At 43.7% G+C, this 20578-nt stretch overlaps 1 protein-coding gene across 2 annotated transcripts in view; it reads left to right on the top strand.

Moving 5' to 3' along the window:
• Positions 1-20578, top strand: part of n4bp3 (NEDD4 binding protein 3) — a 61107-nt gene that overhangs the window by 1370 nt on the left and 39159 nt on the right. The window lies entirely within an intron of this gene.

The following is a 20578-nucleotide window of genomic DNA, read 5'->3' as shown; positions in this document are numbered from 1 at the left end:
GGGCTCTTTATCCAAGTGTATGTCACACACAGGCTCCCATCCATACACTGTTTTACCATCATCAACACTTGACTTGTTTCAGTGGGCAGACAAAGAAGGCCTTACCTCATGGATTCTGAAAGTAGGCTAGTTAATTTCAGGGACCCCCTGGTCTGATATTAGTCAGGCCATGGGGCACGGACCCCCGTTTGATTGCGACCGTCAGGACGCAACTATAATATGAAAACCTCCACCGGCTGTCTGTCTGCGTCTGTCTGTCCGTCACGTCATGTCACACTTTTGCCCCTACACCGTTGGCCCTATCAATGCCAAACTTTGCACACAGACTCCTTGGATGGCAAATCACAAGCCCTGATTTCACACATGGCCATCTTCTAGCGCCAACATCAGTACAAATGGCACAGAAGCTCTCCCGGTTTTAATGGATTTGATACCATTAGTGACATTGTTTGATGTGCATACAACTTTGGATATGTGCTGTATATGCTTGTAGCCTTGTGATACCATGCACTCTACTTTATCAAAGATACAGCAGGCCCATGCATAAAGGATGTCATAGTTGTCACAGTGAAACACATCTTATTAGAACGTCCTGTTTTTGTGTGCTTAGTTAGCTCTGTCATTATATATTCAGAGTACACATGGTTTTCACTTTTTCATTTTAATGACCCCCATAACTCAGAGAGTGTACAAAATACTGGGAATACGAGACCACATTTCTTGATGATTTGGGTGGGTGCCTGGGTGGTGGGGGCACTTCTTTCCCATACTTTTATTAACATTGTCAGAATCAGAATCTTTATTGTTACATCACAGATTTACAGGTTTTACAGATTTGTGTTTGTTTCCAGAAAGAGAACAAGGCATCTACATACCGTATTTAGATTTACACATAGCATATCCATCTGAACATTATGTACATGAGGGATTGGAAATAATGTGCATATAGCCAGCTGGTATATACTGTTCATAACATTAAAGTGCAAGAAGGGGCTTCTCAAGGGTGTATCTTTGCAATAAATTCTGATATTCTACGACATGTCCGCACCGCAGGACAGATGAGAGAGCCCTGCAGCACTGCTACATGTGAGAGATGTAAAACCATTAAGTAGATTGAATGGGCATAAAGCCACTGGCTGACAGTGAATGAAGAAGTTACTCACGTGTTTACTTAAGTAAAAGTATCAATAATCTATTGTAGAAATAGTCTGTTTTCAAGTACAAGTCCGGTATCGAAATTTAACATGAGTAAAATGCCAATACCCTTTAAAAAGGGCATCAAAATATGCTTAAAGTTCCAAAAATAAAAGTAGTTTGTTATGCAGAAGGTCGTATGTCACAAGTTTTTAAATGCACATGTATTCAAATCCTTTGAAAATAGCAGACACTTTGTAAGCTTGTAGATCGGTTATTTTCCAATTGCCAAAGTATATACAGTACATACATTAATATAGGTCTGAATTGGTTTCATAATAATAATCAAAATCTACAAAGTCACTAGTAGTAACTAAAGTTTTCAAATCATTATAATGGAGTAAAAGTACAATATTTTCATGTGAGATGAAGCGAAGTAGAAGTAGAATGATAGACAATTGGAAATACTCTAAACCAGTGTTTCTCAACAACTGTGACTGGGGACCTTTGGTGTGCCCCTGAGAAGGGTCAAGTGTGCCCCTTGAAACTGCTTGAAAGCCAGTATTGTATTTATCATTTTAAAAATGATTTAAACTAGTGAAAACAGCAGATCTACAAGCACACAACGCCTTCACTAGTGTTGTGCATCAGCCTTGTATGATGAAGCAGGGCTTTACTTTGTGAAGAAACGTACACATTTGAAACTTGGAGATACAAGGTTTCTTCCTGACAGTGACGATATTTACACCTCCGTATTATGTTGGTGTGCCCATGGATTCTTGGGACATGAAAAGTGTGCCCATGCAGAAAAAAGGTTGAGAAACACTGCTCTAAACTACTCACTAATGTAAATAAAAAAACTCAAAATCGTACTAAAGTACAGTACTTGAATACATGTACGTATAGTTACTTTCCACCACCGCTGCCCGAGGGCGTTGAGTTTGACTGCTGCAAACGCTGGCTGTCAACAGCCACACTGTGAAGCCAACATGACAGATCCTCAGTTCTCCCAGACAGTCAGAGAGCACGCTGTGTTGGGTTATCATCACCCCGCAAAAAAATGCATCTTCAGGACGGGAGAGGAGAGAGGTGTTGTTATCTCACTCCAGCCTCCTCCTTCCTGCCTTCTGTCAGAGGTATGAATGGAGTGAGAGTTCTGGCCCACAGAGAGATAACACACGCATACCATTCTGAGTGGGCACCTCTTTCCTTACTAGGGGTGCCACAATACTGAACCGAACCGGTATACCGAATGGCCCTGTACCGAACCGAACAGCCCATACAAAATGAACCGAATTTCTTTATTTTTTGGGGGTGTGGCCACATAAAAACATAATTTGAACTCTTTCTGTACACTTTTTTGGAGAAAATCTTCCTCCTAGTATAATCATAAAAACTGATTATCATGTTTTAGGGGGGAAACAAATGATTGCACCCCATCTTTAAAATTAACAGAACATTTTGGATTCTTTATTTTTTCATTTTAAATTTTTACTGTACCGAAACGTACCAAAACCGTGAGCCAAAAACCGAGATATGAACCGAACCGTGGCACCCCTATTCCTTATGGCTTCAAATTAGGGCTGCAACCTTTCGGTTATCCCCTAGCGATGATTACATCAATTGCTCTTTCGATTAATCGAAGAATCAAGATGTGGCTTTTTCTTAGTGAAGAGGTTTTGTCTTACATTAACACGTTGCAAGCCGCGGCAGAACCCTCTGAACAGAGGTAGCGCCGAAGAAATAAGCCATTTATTTACAAACATGTTTTAAAAAAACAAAGCCCACATGATAACAACACGTACTGGAGTGCTCGACACAGCGTACATATTCATCCTGCAGAGGTCGGCGATCTTACTTTGGCGAGGCGGAGGGGAGATCAATTCCATTCGTTTACGTGCGGCGAAGCAGGGAAAGGAGCGATAGAGAAGCGGCGCCCGAACGTGATTGAAACCGCGATCCACGAACAGAGACAAAGACCAGCCATCTTGTTTGAGCTTCTTGCTGAGTTTCAACACTGGGGAGAGGATGAGGCTCCTCCTGGCCAGCCATCCATCCAGAATGTGAGTCAACGGCGTGGCCTGCTGGATATTAGGAGTATCACACCCAGCACCAGAAAATGACTGTCAGAGCATATTAACCCTTTCAGATCGCTCCAAAAAGACACAGAGAAGAATTTCCGATGTTTTTTTTTTTTTTTATTATAATTTATATCAAAAGTCCGGGAATAGACGGCGTGGCTGATGGGACCCAGTAGGAAGTCCGAGGGAGTACGGCCAGGCTTAGAAGGTGTTAATGTGTCATAATGTAACATGAATACATCTAGGTGTTTTCACTGTTTGTTTTGGTAACCCCGAAAACATCCCGGCAGTGGCTCAGGGGTAGAGAAACCGTCATTAGAACACAGAGGGTTCCCAAGGTGTTCCCAGTTTGATCCCGGGCTCCCCCAGAGTTGGTGCCGAAGAGTCCTTGAGCAAGACTCTGAACCCCTAGTTGCTCCCGGAGTCCCGGTGAGCTGGTTGGTGCCTTGCATGGTTTCCTCCATCATCTGTGTGTGAATGGGTGAATGTAATGCACAATCTCTGTAAAGCGCCTTGGATAAAGGCGCTATATAAATGCACCATTTACCATTTATCCCCTCTACCAAAACAAACCATGAAAACACCAAAATACGGTTAGAGGGGCAGTGGGTTTCTGCAGGTAAACACAGACCACACTACTCCAGTGGCTGAATAGTATATGTGTCTTTAATAATTGAGCAAATCGATTAGTCGTCGACTAATTAGTTAGTCGATTAAATCGACTAACTGTTGCTGCGCACCCCCTTTACCTCATATAACTGGGTTTAGAGAGATTCCCTGAGCCCAGCCTGTTAGCAGTGCTGGCTCATTCTCAGAGCCCAGCCTGTTAGCAGTGCTGGCTCATTCTCAGAGCCCAGCCTGTTAGCAGTGCTGGCTCATTCTCAGAGCCCAGCCTGTTAGCAGTGCTGGCTCATTCTCAGAGCCCAGCCTGTTAGCAGTGCTGGCTCATTCTCAGAGCCCAGCCTGTTAGCAGTGCTGGCTCATTCTCCCTCTCCTCTCCTCTGCTCTCAGCACAATGTGGCAGCCAGACAGCTGATGTAGTGATGTCTTCATTCAGCTGTCTAAAGTTCCCAGGGGGCTGACGCTCCACTGGCAGTGTGTGTTTGTGTTTCTCTCTGTGTGTGTGTGTGTGTGTGTGTGTGTTTCTCTGTGTGTGTGTGTGTGTGTGTGTGTGTGTGTGTGTGTGTGTGTGTGTGTGTGTGTGTGTGTGTGTGTGTGTGTGTGTGTGTGTGTGTGTGTGTGTGTGTGTGTGTGCGCGCGCGTGCGTGCGTGCACGCGCGCCGGCATTTGTGCGCGTGCATATGTGTGTGGCACTTGAAAGCGCTGGCAGCTGATGAAACAGTGATTGTGCTGACCATTAGATGTCTGCCGGGCCATTTGCTCGGCTCCGCTTGCTTAGCCCAGCAGTGTACTGTAAGTGCAGAATTACATTAGAAACATGAGGTCCCAATATAACTGGACCAGGGGGCAGCGGCACAGCCGCCCCGTATGGAATGACATCCATATGTCAAAGCTACGTTTACGAGTCATTTGCTTCATACTTCATGTGAATCACTCTCACTCTCGCCCTCCCACGAACAAAATGCCATCGTGCACAGCCAACACAGGAGTCACCTTTCACTTGACTTGTGATGTGCTGTACATAGACAAGTATAGACTTGGATGTGTGTGTTTGCATACATCAGAAAGAAGTCATTCTGAAGGCAATGATTAGAATCACAGCATCTTGGCAGAATATATTTAGCTGTGGACTGTATATCTGTGACGGAGGAGGTAATAGCTGAAGAAATAAGAGCCATGGAGAAAAAAGATAGAAAGATGTCCTTGAAAGATGGAAACATTCCTGAACTGTCAGATTCAGTAAAGTATTGTTTTGGCTGCAAGAGCAGCATGTTGAAATCTTATTTAAGCTCCTCTCCGAGCTTTTGGGGAGTTTTTTTTATTTATTTGTTTCAAAACTAAGGATAAACCACCGCAATTAATAATTCATCTTTTCCTCTGTGGGAGTTATGAGTGGATGGGAGGTCAGTGAGGCATAGCACAGATGGTACAGCGCAGAGAGAGCGCAGTCTGTTGTACTAGCGGTGTCTGTCTGTGTGTTGCTTGATGAGATTCAGCCAGACAGCCAGCTAATCAAATCACTAATCAATCACCCCTGTCTTTCACTGACTGGGTTCTGGCTGTCCATGCACCTTTCGTCCTCACCTCCGTCTCTCCACTAGTATGTCCCCCTTACCCCATCTCTCTTCAGTGTTTACTCCTTAACTCAGGGGTCTTCAACGTTTTCAGGCAAAGGACCCCTTAGTTGAGAGAGTAGATGAAGCAGGGACCCCCACAACCTGTTCATAGATTCCATATATATAGTTTCATCGTTTGACAGCACAATCATCAGTGTATTTTGGATTCATGTCAATTTGTGTTTTCAGGTATTTAACCACTTTTGAGCCGTCATTACCTAATAAACTTGACCTTTTACTCTGTACTTAGTCTGCTCTTTTCCCCCTCTACACCAAACCTCTTTGCTGAAAATAGCCGATCTACAAGCTCAAAACGCCTTGCAGCGCGAGGCATTGTGAGCTTGTAGATCTGCTATTTTTGGCTACAGTTCTCAGAATGTTATCTATTTGTCTTTGCTGATGGCTTTTCAATCATTGGCCTTCTGGCATTGAAATGTCACAATATATATAAGTATATATCATTACAAGTTAGACAGTGTGCATGATTTATCTTAGTTTTTACATGTTTTCTTGCATTGATTTGAATAAATTGAAATAAACTGCCAGATCAGTAGGTATGAACACAGATTTATATCCTCATTCCTGGCTGCTTCCACAGAGCAAAACACACCCTGGTTAACCATTAGGTCCAACTGTTTCAAAAGGCAAATGTCTTTGAAAGTGTGTTGAATGTGCAGAGTGGCAACGGTAGAATGAATCAAACATTTAGTAGTCCAGCACCGACCTAAACAATATGGATTTTCATTTCAAATATCCTATACCTATATACTTTGTCTAATTGATTTTGCTGAGAGACCTTTGCCAGTCCAGGTAGGACGAACAAACTAAGATCTTCTCATCTATTCGTGTTTTTTTTTTCTTTTCTTTATTATTATTATTTTTTTTGCAGTATTCAAATCAATTCTGCAAATATGTTTGCCTGAATCTGGTTGCATATCATTGCTGTCGGGCAGAAACCTTGTTCATGTTTCAATTTTGTATGTTTCTCCCCAAATCAATGCCCTACTGAGTCATACAAGAGTGACAAGAATAAGGTGAAACATTAAGCCGATGTAACGTGCTGTGAGCTTGTAGATCGGCTTGCTATTTTTCAAACATTTTGAACGTGGGTTTCATAAATATGTAATCAATGAAATTTGTCAACGATAACTGAAACAATACTACATTGGATCCACTGGTATTCTGGTTCTATTTCCTGAAAAGTAACGGTTTCAATGGACATACAAGGTTTCCACCCTCGATAGTGACGATATTTACAGCCTTAGGAGCAGTGGTGGAAAAAGTACTCAAATGTTTTACTTAAAGGAGTGGTGACACCGGCCAAAATGTAACATTATGGTACAGTAGGTCACGTGGTCTTTGTTGAAACGGTTTGGAAAGGGGGTGGAGCTCAAAGTATGCAGTACAATCAACAGCCTGTTGCTGCCGACACGCCCATACAGCTACTGTAGCTGTATGGGCGTGTCGGCAGCATCATTTGATTGGATAATTTAACATGGGGGTACATGACATCATTAAAAAAAAATGCTAATTTGATAGCCATAATTAGCTGTTTTGGCCGTGTCACGCCCCCTTTAAGTAAGAGTATCAATACTGCAATGTAGAAATACTCTGTTACAAGTAAAAGTCCGGAATTCAAAATGCACTTGAGTAAAAGTAAATGAAAGAGTTGTCATCAAAATGTACTTAAAGTACCAAAAATAAAAGTACAAAATGTCTGAAAATAGCAGATCTACAAGCTCACAACATGTCGCAATGCGACGCATTGTGAGCCTTGGCTATTTTCAAATAGCCAAGGTATAAAATAGGGCTAAAGTGGATTAATGTATCAATTGTACCTATTGTACCTAAGTAAAGTACAGTACTTAGTTAGCCTACTTCAGTTTACAGCACTGCTTAGGAGAATCTCAGGTCATTTCTTCCAGTGTCTCTGGCTCTCAAACCTGCCATTGTTTGTGTCATGGCCAGAAGCCACGTGGTGGACTGGTGGTGGTGGTCCTCAGACAAACAGTGCTTTTATCCTGGCGGGGACAAACAGGACCCTGTGACCTTCGCCTGGTAAAGGTCATACTCTAGACCCCGTACCGAGGCCTTTGTCTGTAAAGGTCACAGGCTCAGAGGGGGGGCAGATGTGAACGATGTGCTGCCGACTGTAGAGTGACAACGCCTTGTCCTGGGACTATTGTCTAGAACAGTGGGTCGGGACCCATTTGTGTCTCACGAGTGAATATCCCTTAATTTATTTTTTGTTTTCCTAAACTTTGTCATTTTAAAAGATTTCCACAAAAACGCACACATTTTCATGAGTTGAAAACATTTTTATTTATTTATGGAAACTTATCAGATTTTATTCATTTTTTTATTTTGAAACATGTTGGAATTGTTTTTAAGTGATGAAAAGATTATTTTTAATCTTTTGAAATTATATATATATATATATTATATACATATCATCACTGTCAGCTGTCAGGCAGAAACCTCGTGTCTCCAAGTTTCAAATGTGTACGTTTTTTCGTATAGTAAAGCCCTGCTTCATCATACAAGGCTGACGCACAAGACTAGTGAATATAGCAGATCTACAAGCAAACCGCGAGGCGTTGTGTGCTTGTAGATCGGCTATTTTCACTAGTTTAAATCATTTTTAAAATGATAAATACAAAACAAACGGTTTTGGACGTACAAGGTTTCCAACCAACAACAATGATATATATATCTTTTTTAATTGAGTTGAGTTGAAACAGTGCTCTCTATACTAGTATGGCCTGTTTCCCTGTGATAGAGTTGCACTCATCCACCCTGCCTTCACCTCAGCACTCCAGTGTTATTGTTTCTTTGTGTTTTCATTGATAATGCTGCTGTTATCTCCTGAGCTGCTCTCCCCCGCCATGCAGTGACCTCCGTTTAGATACCAGCACAAATGGATTCTGTGTGCTGTGTGTTTTACAGCCAGATAATAGTGCAGCAGATATATCGGCCATTATTTGACCTTTTTAACAACTTCACTATCAGCAATTATGCAGCCATTGTGTCAAGCCTTTCTTTTCTTTTTTTATCACTTTAAACCTTGCGTTCCTTCTTGGGCGTACATGTCATTATAGGAATACTAGTTTTTGTAAAATGTTGATCTACTAGCTAACACTAGTTCACAATGCACCTCAACGTGACACGTTATGAGCTTGTAGATCGGCTATTTTTGGATTAAGGCTTGTAACTTTCCGCTTCTGCCCCGGATTTTAACCCAGATCTCATTGCAAAAATGCTGAAATATTTACCATTGATCAGGGGATGCATTGAATCTTGACCTTTGTCGACTATCGCGTCAAGTCAGTAACACATTCGATTCGTGTCAAAGACACAGGATCAATAGAAGAGCAGGGAGACAAAATACAACCACCCCAATTGTATATGTTATCATATTTAATTAAAGGAAGTCTGTCACACTCTCTGTTCCGCACTTTTCTCGTCGCTGCCTTGCACACGGCATTGACCATTAGCATGACGGCCGGACTACACCAAGCCGTTTCGCGCGCGTCAGTGCGTATGCGGGTCGTGCGCGCGTATGCGCGTTTTGGATAGATCCAATGTATATCAATTCAGCCGGCTACAACAAGCGTACGGATAGCGCGAACCATGGATACGCATTCCCTAAAAATAGGATCGGTTCTATTTTTTAAGCACGCGTATGAGTTTTGTACACAGACTATCTGGTCTTCCTCACATATACTCCCTCCTTGGTGTAGCCTGGAGCGTTTACGCATACGCGAGCGTCTTCACGGACAGTACGCGCGTATGCACGCATTTTTTGGTGTAGTCCGGCCGAGGAAGACAGTTTTTTACTTCGCCAAAATCCAATGGGATGTGCAAGGGATAATATTCACAGGCAGAAAGTAGCTACAGATGGAGTCAGAGGAATACACCGACACTGACACATGTCGTCTTACCACAACAGCTTAGCGCAGTCAACCCCAACCTGGGGACCCCCAGCGAATGCTTCACGGACCCCCACCTGCTGCCTCAAAGAAATATGCCCATCCCCAGCTGATCTCTAACTCTCTCCCCCAGGCCCAGACTGTCTGTCTCACCAGCTGTGCTCAATCAATGCTATTATTTACATGCACAGCACAGACCGCAACGCACTTTTGTCACCCAAAGTTTAACTAAGCATACAGCCTGTGTACAACCCAAAGTCTGCAAATACAGTACCTTTGACTGCACACATCCGGGTATTGGACAAAACTACATTTTATTCGTTCGAAAAAGTGACATAGTGCCGCTTTAAATAGCATGAATTCTAGTTACTGTGAAAGTTCTCACTTGGAAACATTATTAAAATCAAAGTTTTTCAAATTTATTGGGATTGATTAAATTGATTCTTTTTTTCTTCTTTTTTTCAAAAGATTAGTCAAAACATCGATAATAGGTCGTCTCGGACGATGCGGAAATTGGCATCGGGCCCAAAAATCGTGCTTGGTGGGTCAGGCTCCACTCAGTGTTCTCTTCTTGCATAAGGCATAACGTGCGGGGAACACTTTAGCTGTTATCTGTTTTAGTGCATGAGTTGTAGCGTTGTAGAACAAAAGGCCGTGGCCCTCGTCTCTATATAACTGCGTACCGTTTATTTATAATCGCCTGGCTCAAGTAGCGCCACCCGCCACCCCCGCCACCCCACCCCCCTCGCTGCCAGAGTACCGGTTGCTTCCTATAACAGGATATTTGGCCGGTCGCCCGGGTTTCTGTTCTTTTACATAAAATCAATGATGTGGATTTAAAGGTTTACGGTCACGGCCATGACCCGGTGATGCTCGCTCCGCCTTCAGATGAGATCGCGAGCCGAGACGGAAATAGCAAGACACGGCATCTCCGGTTTACTTCCCGTATCCGCCGTGACGTAGGTGAATACCTTTTTAGGAGGCGGAAGAGACCATTATAGGAGACTGTTCATTTCTAATGGGAGAGTGAACGTGAACACAGCTTCTGAACCATTCTTTAGCTCCACGGTCACTGAACTAAATATTGGACCCGATCGTAACAAGCCACAAGCGTAATTTGTATAGGGTTGATGGATTTAATAAACCCAAGGGCCACCCTACTGGTGACAGTATTATAAATTCATAGGCTATTATATCATCGTTGTCGGGTGAAAAACCTTGTATGTCCAAAACCGTTCGTTTTTCATTTTTCATTTTAAAAATGATTTAAACTAGTGAAAACAGCCGATCTACAAGCACACAACGCGATCTGCTGTTTTCACTACTTTTGTGCAACGGCCCTGTTCGATAAAGCAGGGCTTTGCTTCGCGAAAGAACATACACATTTGAAACTTGGAGATACAAGGTTTACACCTGACAACGACAATATGTATTTTGTCATTTCCAATATATCAGGGGTCTCTAATCTCCTAATCTATGGGCCCCCCTCACGGCAGTACAGGCCAGGGCCCTTTTGATCTGAAAACCCATGCAGAATAAGATCTAATTTCGCCCCTGCAACAAAGCCACACAATATTCCCAAAAATATCATAGCAAAATGGCTTTTTTCAGAGACTCAAATTAGGAGAACATCTAATTTGTGTGAGAGCAACAGTCTCGCGGGATCTAGCAACAGTAAACTGGACGTTTGGGAGATTTGCCGTCAGACGCAAACGCCCACTTAGGAGGCTATCTGTAGGCTTTGTGTACCATGTCACACTCTAGTGGCTCCAAACAGGTTGCCCTATCTTGTAAATTACAAATCTTTGATGGGAGTTAGCATGGAGGAAGTGCCTACCTACAGTATACGCCATAGGGCTGGGATGAAGGAATAGGGAGGAACCCAATCCAACATTGAGTAACCGGGAATTCCGTTACCATCACATATATCTCGCGCTAATCAGTCTAAAAGTGTGAAATTTTGCACAGATGTAGCCCAGGGCATGCTCTAATGATTTAGCTAGGGCGCCCGAGTCGGCGACCTTCGGGGTCGCCACAGCGGCCAAATCAAGTTGGGCTCCCATCGACTGTCTATACAGGAGGAAAATACCCAGAAAAACATTTATTTTCTGGGTATTTAAGTAGGATCTGAGGGGTCTAACTAGGGGTTTGTCATCATGCTGAATCCATTGCAAGCATTTGTTTTGCACAAAAAACATTCCTTGGGCTAGAAATGGCCTCCGAAAACGATGCATGTATGGGTGAGCATTCATGTTAGTCGGAGGCCTTAGGGTTTTTTTTCCCCGTGCAAATCAGTCTAAAAGCGCTAAATTTTGCACAGATGTAGCCCAGGGCATGCTCTAATGATTTAGCTAGGGCGCCCGAGTCGGCAACCTTCGGGGTCACCACAGCTCTAGAAAACACCCCAAAAACTCTGAAAAGTGATGACTCATCACTTTTCATCACTAAACCATCGTTCGCTGAGGCCATTTGTAGCCCAAGGAATGTTTTTTGTGCAAAACAAATGCTTGCAATGGATTCAGCATCATTACAAACCTCTAGTTAGACCCCTCTCATCCAACTTAAATACCCAGAAAAAAGTGTTTTTCTGGGTATTTTCCTCCTGTATAGAAAGTCGATGGGAGCCCAACTTGATTTGGCCGCTGTGGCGACCCCGAAGGTCGCCGACTCGGGCACCCTAGCTAAATCATTAGAGCATACCCTGGGCTACATCTGTGCAAAATTTCCCGCTTTTAGACTAATTAGCGCGAGATTACCATGTCATCTCCCTTAGGCCCCCGACTAACGGGAGTTCAACCTATGGGGCAGTCCCCAATTAATGTAGAAGAATTGTCCTTTTGATCAACGTGTGCCTGTTATCTATCCTACCACCTCAACTCAATACAGGCATGAAATAATGGACAAAATCCTATCCAACGATAACAAAATATTACGGTTTGTGTCTGAGAGCCAATAAATCTCATCAAACGGTGGTCCACGGCTCAAAGGGCTGAATAAATAATGGACCCTGATATGAAAGGTTTTGAAAACCACAACGCGCTGTGAGCTTGTAGACCTGCTATTTTCAAACATTTTGTACTTTTACTTTTGTATAAGTAAGTTTTGATGCCAACACTTTCAAACTACAAGTGCATTTTGAATTCCAGACTTTTACTTGTAACAGAAGTAAAATACGTGAGTACTCTTTCCACCACTGTCGGTCGGTCGGTGGGTCGGTCCGTCTGTCGGCCCCTTGCAGCCAGATGGCTTTATGAGCATGCTGTGGTCATGTTATGGTCCTGTGCAGCTTAGTGGGGAGGAAATGAGTCTGGGTCTAAATCATAGTCTGGTCTGGTTGAGTCCAGCGGTCAGACAGGTAAAAAAGAAAGTCTCCCTTTCTCCCCTGCTGTCTGTCTGTCTCTCTGGTCTGGTTGAGCGGACCCCGAACAGACAGACAGACAGACAAACAGAGAGGTAACTGTAATCAGGCTATCTCTGTCAATGTTACTCTCACGTATTATGCTGCACCTGTGTCTACTGGATATAACTATCACACATGTGCGACGCACACGCACACGCACACACACACCCACACACACACACACACACACACACACACACACACACACACACACACACACACATTGGCTTTCTTGCATTCTGTTCATCTCTCACACCCTCATACTATTTTTATATCCCTCTCCTAGCACGCACGCACGCACGCACGCACACACGCACACACACACACACACACACACACACACACACACACACACAGAGAGAGAGAGAGAAGAGCTCTCCCACGGGGATACAGACTTCCTCTGGTTGTAAGAACTCAGTAGACCAGCTGGGAGAGTTACTCCTTAGAATCTGTGGAATCCGTGTGTGATTGGATATGCCTGGGGGGGGGGGGGGGAGGGGGGGCTAATGACAAGGATATACCGTGGCACCTGCTCTGTGTTCATTCATTACACCAGTGGTTCTCAAAGTGTGGGCTCCACATATACTGTATATTTATATATCTTCTTTTTACATGAATCTTCTTCTGGAGGTAACTGGCAAAACATTTTCAGATGGGGGTATGTTAAAAGTACGTGGAAAAAGACACCCTCCTCCTCTTCACACATTAGAAGGACAATATCAGTCACCAGAACTGGGGACGTGTGTTTCCAATGAGTCTAACACGATTAAAACAGAGTTTGAAGTTCGATGGGCTTATATGGGAGTGGGCATTGTGTGTTAAAACAAATCAAATATCTAAATAAACATTGAATAGAGCTACTTAAAAAAAACTGACTGGGGTACATACAAAAGCCAGAGTAGACGTTAAAATCACCCAGAAGTGTTTTAAAGTCAGAATGAAATACCCTTTTAAATGCTAGTTGATTTTATTGGTATTTATTGTAGTGTTTGGTCAGACATTCCGTTGTTGTTTCTGGAAGGCCTCAGTCTACTGGTTGAGTCTCAGTACTCTGTGTGGATGCAGCTGGTTAATATCTTATTATTCCACTTATGTTCAAGTTATAGTAGTTATAATATTAAATAAGTAATAAAGTTACTTATTAATCCACTAGTATTTACGCCCTTTCTGCCGGTGCTGCTAGTGTTTTGAATAAAATGTAATTTCATCTGAAAATATTTTGTAGTCTAAAATGTATTTTGGCGTGCCTTGATGGCATCGTAATGCCTGATTTTACGCTCGGCTGCAGCCGATCTACAAGCTCAACACCGCGTCTCAGTGCCACGTGTTTGTAGATTGAACATTTTTCGCCATGTTTTTTAGTCTACAAAATGAACACTGATCGGTGCCAACTTCAGGAATTCCAGATTCCTCCTCTCCTCAGCCCTTTCACTTCCACCTCTCTCTGCCTGACACCCAGATCAGCTCCTGCATGGGCCCCCTTGATCACGTGTTTAAACGGGGGAAGAATAGAAGGGAGAAGAGGAGGAAGGAGTCACTCTTTCCTGTGTGGGAGAAGAAGGAGAAGAAGTAAAAGGCCAGAAGAACAATGGTCTCTATTTTGTCCCCCCTACAGCTCTGATGTGAGCGTCTTGTCTCTCTGGCGTTTTTGTGCAACCCGATAGCAGCCCCGACGGAACCCGTCCAACCACCTCAGAGAGAGAGAGAGAGATAGACACTCTGTCCATTGTCCAAATCAGTCCACTCAGACAGACATACACACACACACACACACACACACACACAGACAGACCCAGGGACGTGCAGAGAATGTTAGAGAGGCAGGGGCTGACACTTCTAATGGGGCCTTTTGGTGGAAATATCAAAAATAGCAGACCTCCAAGCTCACAACCCGTCGCTGCGCGACGCGTTGTGAGCTTGGAGGTCGGCTATTTTCGGTGTGTGATACCACACTAAACTAAGCATAATCAAGTGAATACTGGATGTGGCGTAAGGGCATGGATTTCTACACAGAGAAGGGACATTCTTTCAACATAAGATGCTGCATTCAAGTTCAGGAGAGTTTTTTGGACAAGGCAATTCTCTTGAATGCTGCCTTCGGGTATTGCATAGAAAGATGGCATTTGCATTTCTTTCACCATAGTAAAAAAAAACTGCATTCATGGTCTGGAGAGGGCACTTTTTACAGACGGGTAAAAAGGCAGGGGCTCAAGCCCCCTTAAGTTTGATGTCTATGTGTGCTCGTGCCTGGACAGACCCACACACTATTTATTTCCTCATTACTCCACTGTGTCCTCCATCTTTAGTTTGTCATTCCTCTGACCTTTATCACTCCCTCCCTCCCTCCCTCTCTCTCTCTCTCTCTCTCTCTCTCTCTCTCTCTCTCACTCTCTTTGTTTTCGCCGCTGTCTGACTCTCGAGAGCGACGCAGGTCCACAATCCTCCTTGTTATTGTGTGATTTATCCCTGAACAAACAACGCTACACACTGCGCTGAGCCGTGGTTTTGACGTGCGGGCCGAAACTCTCTGGGCTCTCGGATGTCAGAGGGAGTGAGAGAGGGAGGGAGGCCTGGCAGGTCTGGATTGACCTGCCTCAGTCAGACAGAGAGAAAGCTGCTTTCACACATCCTGGTCCTCTTTGTGTGGCTGGATGGAACCAGGGGAACTGGTCCAACCACACTGGCCCCCTTAGAGGGCTTTTTCGTGTCAAAGAAAGGGAAAATTACAAATCCACACTCTCTGTAGAGGTCTTAGGAGTTACTGTTTTAATAATCTACCTTCTACCAAACAGACGCGTTTTGGCACGCAAGCCCATTGTCAGTGTTACACTGAGGCGGAAGTGACATGTATAGATAGATCCTGAGCAATTGAAAACTATACAGCTATGATAATTGCGACCGTAGTTTAGTATGTGAACGGTCACAGCTTGTCCGTATGTTGTATCTCTGCCTATAACGCTTGACAAACGAATAACTGAGTAAGCATGTTTGGGCTCTCACAGCATATCTCCATATACAGTACATGGATCTCCATATATGCGTACCAGGGGTCTCCATATATGAGTAACTGGTCCGATATACATCAGGGCGAGGTTGCATGTTGCCCTGAGGCGTCTTAATTACTAGTAAATAAATACATCGATTATATTTCATTCATTGTACTGTCGCACAATAAACCACGGTGCCACGGTCCCTAAGGTGCCACGGCACCCACATAGAGAAGCCCTGCTCTCAGGGGCGTCACACCAAATTCTGGGCCCTGGGTACAAGGATTCGCTGCGGGCCCCCCATGAATGTTAACTATTGAAAAAATAGCAGATATACAAGCTCACAGCGCGGCACCGAGTGCCGCGCTGCGAGCTTGTAGATCTGCTATTTTTTTTTTAAATCGTGAAAATGTGTGCAAGAAACGTATGTTTCTATGTCAGTGGTGCTCAAACGTTTTCATGTGAAGGACCCCGAAGATGATATGTATTTGGCCAAGGACCTCCATCTCAAAATATTTAGTTCCAGGGACCCCCCAGAAGCAAAATTTGAGTTACAAATGTTCGCTTAAAAAATACATATATTCAAAGATTTGCGCACATTTTCACGACTTTTCAAAAATAGCAGATCTACAAGCTCGCAGCGCGGCACTCGGTGCCGCGCTGCGAGCTTGTAGATCTGCTATTTTTCAATAGCTAAAGTTACTAGGGCCCCTCCACCTTGGGCCCTGGTAACTCAGTCCCACTTTCCTACCCCTTGTGACGCCCCTGCCTGCTCTAGGAATCCCCAGGAGGCCACCACCGCCCACAGGTCAGAGGAGGTTAAGAGCTGTCGTTGTTGTCGTTGGTCTCACGTTCCCACATCACGCGCTCTCACACACCGTTGTCACTGTAGATCTGATGATGTCATCCAGGCAGGAACAAACAGACCCCATGGGGCCGGGCGTAGCGTGGCGGGCACACAGGCCAGGGACCAGCATAACAACGTATTGGTTTCCCCGTTTCCCGGGTCTAAATGAGTCTTAAAACCTTTCTATACGGTACCGCCTAGACCAGTGTAACGCCATCCTCCCGCATGGCCTACAGGCCCTGCAGGCCTGGGATCAGCTTTGATGTAACCTCCTCCTAATCTCCTGTAGCAGTAGCTCCTGGACGAGATCTTAAAACAGATCTCAACACATTCTACAGTAGCTCCGGTACGATGTCATGTCACCCGGCAGCCTCACAGGAGGGGAGAGACTATAGTTAGAAGATTTTGACAGAATAGCCAACTAACAGCTGTTAGCCTCCTCCCATCACTCCTCCACGCCTCTCCGCTGCTCCCTGCAACCTGCTGCCGCCACAGCTCTGTGCACCAGCACCAAGTCAGGTGGCAAAGGAGAGAGAGAGAGATAGAGATAGAGAAAGAGAGAGAGAGACAGAGAGAGAGAGAGAGAGAGAGAGAGAGCCTGAGAGAGGGAGAGAGTGGGATTAAACAGGAGAGAACTAGAAGAAGTGGATTAACAGGCAAGGTAATTCTTTCTCTCTGATTTGTTTCTCCATATCAATAATGGCACTTTAAACACTTTAAGCCCTATGCTCTATTACATTGTTTCTCAAACTTGTCATTCTGACTCTGACATCTGTACAAATGGAACCAAATTTGGGGTCCATTTGGTTCCATTTGTACAGTGTCAGAGTTACAGACTTGTATGGGTCAATTTAGTCCCCCATAAAGGAACCAACAAAGTCCCTGGAATCCACTTTGAGAACCGCTGCTCTATTATACTTTCTTGTGCGGCAGATACTGGTGATAATAGCCTATACCTACAAGCTCACAACGTGTTGCGTCTTTGATAGCATTGTGGGCTTGTAGATCTGCTGTTTACACCCATAGTATAACATTCCCAAAATAGGGATCCTTGGTTGAAGGAAGGTGGTTGACTAAATTGTGCAAAGCAGAGAGGTTAACTCTGAAGTTCACTCTTTTTCCGCAGCGGTTTTGGGCTGTATACTTCTCTGTCTTCAGTAACTTTGCTGAAGTAATGTTTTACCTAAAGCGTTTGAGTTATGCGGCATATGATAATGACATTCAGATCAAAGGGGGGTGAATGTCTGAGCATCGCATAATGAATGCCTTTTAGTTTTACTTGCTTCCCAGGCCACCGACAAACAAGATCAGAGTTCTCTCAGATCTTTGCTGCGTGTTTTAAAGCCAATCTAAAAGAAGGTCTTCTTCGTTTGTATACAAGGAAGGTTAATGACTTAGGGGATGTAGGGGAAACTCGTTTGCAATGGAGATCAGTGTTGCCAGATTTTGCGAGAGGAATAAGCAACCGGGTCTATGAGAACGAGCCCTAAAAAAGCGACCGGGCCTGGAGGGCCACATGGGCATCTACAAGCTCACAACGCACCACCACCATGTGACGTGTTGTTGGCTATTTTCAAAACAAATCTTGTAAAATAATTAAGGGATACATTTGGAATATTCTTTAACGTTTTAACAACACCAATCTGGTACAGGCAGGGGTCACAAAACACTTTTAGATACATATTCGTTCCTTGACGTGAGAATGTTTGAGAAACAACAATGTTTAAACAACATTAGGAAACAAGCCCAAAAAACCCACAACCACCGATATAAGGGACTTTACAGAAAAACAGGCCCAAAGTCACTTAAGCGGACATGGCGACATTGATGGAGATTAATTGAAATGAGCTCACTTGTTTAAGCTTAATCTTTTATTCCTGGTTGATGATGTCACTCACCTTGGACTGCCAGTCCAGTCCCAGCAAGCGTCCTCATTCACTAACACAAGGGTCCGGGACCCCTAGAGGGTCCTCCGAGTTAATAAAGGGGGTCCTCCAAATCTTTGTGTGATAGAAACATTCTTTCCCCTTTTTTTTTATTAACCACTTGAACCCTAGCGTCCATATTCTGAGAACTTTAGCCAAAAATAGCAGATCTACAAGCTCACAACGCCTCGCGGCACGACGCCTTGTGAGCTTATAGATCGGCTATTTTCCGGCAAAGAGCTTTGCTGTAGAAGGGGAAAAGAGCAGACAGAGTGAAAACAAGATTACACTTGGTGGTTCAAGTGGTTAAATATCTGAAAACACACATTAACACAAATCCAAAATACACTGATGATCGTGATGTCAAACAATGAAACTACTGTATGGAATCTATGAACAGGTTGTGTGTGTGTGGGGGGGGGTCCCTGCTTCATCTCTCTCTCTCTCTCTCTCAACTAAGGGGTCCTTGGTCTGAAAACGTTGAAGACCCCTGCACTAACAGGTCAGAGCAGATAGATAAGTACCGGTATGTACTGCAGATGAATAGATGGCAGACGTGTTTCAGTGTCCCTCGGCAGAGCCACAGTACAGGGATTAGAGCCAGAAGCTGGTACTACTGGTCTGGTGGCCAATATACCGGCAATCGTTTGACTTGTTGGATGACATCACTATCGGCAGCTTATCTAGACAATGTGTTTGATGATTACCCATTCAGACCTAGAATTATTGAATGCTTTAACTATTGAAAAATAGCAGATATACAAGCTCACAGCGCGGCACCGAGTAAATATTTTGAGATGGGGGTCCGTGGCCAAATAAATATCATTTTGGGAGTCCTTCACATGAAAAGGTTTGAGAACCACTGACATAGTAGTCTCTCAAGAACAGACTAACTGAGCTCCAGTTTAGTGAAAAGGACCTTTTCTTTGACGATGGCTTGCCAGATTGCTGACATAGAAACATAGGTTTTTCAAGAAATCTTAGAAGGATTCAAAAGACACTTATAGAATCGGGTCAAAATTCGAATTTTCACGATTTTTCAAAAATAGCAGATCTACAAGCTTGCAGCGCGGCACTCGGTGCCGCGCTGTGAGCTTGTATATCTGCTATTTTTCAATAGTTAAGCATAAAATAATGATTACCTGTACTCAATAATGTGTACCCGTTCTGAATGGGTTAAAGGAGTAGTTCAACCCCCAATTCTTTTTTTCTTTCTATCAATCTCGCTCTCCCATCAAACTATTGGCTTTGGAATGCGACAAAAACCAAGAAATATCCATGAATTCAAGTCTCTATGGGGGGAACAATCGATAGAGAAAAGGTCATTTTGGGAGTGAAGTCAGTGAACTATCGCTTTAAGGTTTAAACCAACAGGATTATTCAGAAACTCACTTGAAAAATGGATAGGCTATTTTTTTAAACGATTTTTTAAATCTTCTATAGCCTAATGACATGCCCAAAATAGGGATGCTGGGTTGAAAGTGGTAAATAGAAATGCATTTAAGTGATTAAGAAAGTTGCACTTATTGAAAGAATATGGGTCAAAACATCATTAGTGGTGTGTCTCTGGAAACCCCTAACAAAATTGGGATCGTCAATTCTTCATCAGACCCAACATTTTGGCATTGCTCTGATGGGCCCCACAGGGCATAGACAACAATATAACGATGAGTTCTCTGTTGTGTTGTGAAATGTAATGCTTAAAGAAAAGAAAGGCAAATAAAAGTTTGTAATGGAAAGGAAAGGTTCCATTACAAACCTCCCAGACCTACTAGTACTGTATATTGCAGCCTTTGTTTGTTTACAGCCGCTAGTGATAGGGGGCTTTATTCTTTGCTTTGGAAATCCCCAGATATCCGTCTGTGCTGTGCTGTGCTGTGCTGTTTCAGCCAAGCTTACAGTAAAGATTTCTGCAGCCCAACCTTTATATCTGACAAGTGAAGAAAACACATTTTAGTTTCCGAGCGTCGACTTTGTACGCCAAGGCACCAAAACCTGACGTGCTGCAGAAATGTTCTCTGTTACGCTGGTTCCCAAA

The sequence above is a fragment of the Nannobrachium achirus genome (assembly GCF_963921795.1).
Source record: "Nannobrachium achirus genome assembly, chromosome: 17".
Lineage (NCBI taxonomy): Eukaryota > Metazoa > Chordata > Actinopteri > Myctophiformes > Myctophidae > Nannobrachium > Nannobrachium achirus.
Note: the sequence above shows the minus strand (reverse complement) of the source record. Positions and strands in the feature narration are given on the sequence as shown.